The sequence below is a fragment of the Uranotaenia lowii genome, unplaced genomic scaffold (assembly GCF_029784155.1).
Source record: "Uranotaenia lowii strain MFRU-FL unplaced genomic scaffold, ASM2978415v1 HiC_scaffold_378, whole genome shotgun sequence".
NCBI classification, from domain to species: Eukaryota; Metazoa; Arthropoda; class Insecta; order Diptera; family Culicidae; genus Uranotaenia; species Uranotaenia lowii.
The window spans coordinates 36,701-39,000 of record NW_026598287.1 but is presented as its reverse complement, the minus strand read 5'-3'; the positions used below and the strand labels follow the sequence as shown (position 1 = coordinate 39,000).

Here is a 2,300-nt window from a genome sequence, read left to right as displayed (position 1 = left end):
ACGATTTATTTATTTATTGGATATAGTCAAATTTATATGATTTCTTTAACTGATGAATCGTGATGGAAAGCGTATTCAAACTTTTACTGCTTTAAAATGTGTTTGAATTTTGGGGTCAGCAAAACGAAACTGTGCTTTATTTTATTTTTTAAATTACATTCCACGATGTTAAATTAACTTGCAACCTATCTCCATAAATGTAGGAATTTGGTTTTTGAAATAACCGTGATTGTTAGCGGACATTCAAAAAACCTCATACAGCAAACAATTCTCAGACTAATTAACCTCTTCTCAACAGGTCGAACCGGTGATAGTGGATGAGATCAGCATAGCTTTGGGCAGCGGCCCAGACGGCTATCGGGCCACGTTCAGAAACATCGAAGCCTATGGGGTCAGCAATTTGACCTTCGTTAATGTGCGATCCGACATCGACACGATGCAGTTCCAGATGACGCTGGAAATTCCCAAGATCAAGGCCAAGGCCCAGTACAAATCTTCGGGAGTTTTGCTGCTGCTCCAGGCATCCGGTGCCGGCGAATATTGGGGCGAGTACAACGGCGTCAAGGCGAAAATCTACATGAGAACGGCTCCCTACCAGGGCGATGACGGTATGACCTATCTGAACGTGGAACAAACCAAGATGGACTTCAGCGTTAAAGACATCAAGATGGGCGTTGAAAATATTGCCAACCAAAATGCTATTATCCGTAAGTAGGGTTGTTGTCTTTTGAGTCGCTCCCCCAGCTGCTGTCAATTGGAAGAGGGGTTCGTCGTTTTGTCATTCATTGACGTCATTTGAATCTTTGTTTTGCAGATGCCGCCATGAATTTGTTCATCAACACAAACTCCCAAGAGCTGCTGAAGGAAATGAAACCGCAATTGAGGTCAAAGCTAACCGATCATCTGCACGGGTTCATGCAACGGCTTTTCGACAAAATCCCACTCGAGTATTGGCTCAACTGAGGTGGTGATTTTTTTTGCGGAGAGTTCTGCATTTAAATTGCAGCAATATTATTATTTTAATGAGTGTGTGTGTGAATGCTAGTGTGTATTTTATTTTTTCATCTTATTTATGATCATACGGAAGCTAAGGATAATCGTCGTCTTTACAGTGGACGAAATGGTTCAGTTCCGATCAGTGCATTAGAAGGTTGATTCGCAGGAACGGAAATCAACAATCATCGATGATAATTTTCTTTAAATTGTTCATTGAGAAAAATAAATAAACAAAGGACTTATTTTTCCTGAAACTAATATTTTGATTTAATTTTCCCGCTTTATTTTATTTAAAAAAAATCTCGTTATTTTTAAGCTCAAATATCAATTTGATTAAATTATGTAGGAATACATTTGATTTAATACAAAAAAATTCTCTGATGCTCTTTTTACATATAAGAAATATCAGTAAATTTTTTGGAACTTATTTGAAGAACCGTAAATTTGAGAAACTCTGATTGCCCAGATAACTTCATTAGTTCTGACGGAATCATCAACAATACATACAACTATCACTATATCTAAAAATTGTTGATCATGTTTCAAATCATACACTTACTTACTTACTTAATGGTCCCGCGCCGATCCTCCGATGCATAGGGCCGTGGTAAAAGACCTCCACTGTTGACGATCCGGAGCCAGCGTCTTCACCTGGTCCCAGTCAAGACTCTCGTCGACAGTTCGGATTTCAGCGGCTAGGCTTCGCCGCCACGAGTTTCTGGGTCTGCCTCTTCTTCGATGTCCTTCTGGATTCCAATCTAGCGCCTCTCTGCAAATCTCGTTTTCATCTTTTCGCAGCGTGTGTCCAATCCATATCCATTTACGTTCCCAAATCTCGACTCCTAGCGCCTTTTGATGACACCGGCGATGTAGTTCCTCATTCGAGATCCAGCTGCCAGGCCACCAAGCGCGGATGATATTCCGCAGGCAGCGGTTTACAAAAACTTGCAGTTTTCGCATCGTCACCGCATATGTGCACCAAGTTTCGCACCCGTACAGCAATACGGATTTGACGTTTGAGTTGAAGATGCGAATTTTTGTTCGTAGAGAGATCTGGCGTGACCGCCAGATGTTTCAGAGACTCGCAAATGCAAAACGGGCCTTTCTGATCCGGGTTTCGATGTCTTTTCTGGTACCACCATCAGGCGTTATCTGGCTACCAAGATACTGGAAGCACTACACTTTCTCAACTTGTTGCCCAGCTACCATGAAACTGGAGGGATTTCCTGTGTTGATCTCCATCGACTTGGTCTTTCCGACATTGACTTTGAGACCTGCTGCCTTGGAAGTTTCGGTGAGATCGT

The 2,300-nt window shown here is 41.8% G+C and overlaps 1 pseudogene; it reads left to right on the top strand.

Annotated features, from left to right (window-relative positions):
- The first annotated feature begins 261 nt into the window (after positions 1-261).
- Positions 262-1,268, top strand: LOC129760031 (uncharacterized; annotated as a pseudogene).
- The last annotated feature ends 1,032 nt before the right edge of the window (positions 1,269-2,300 follow it).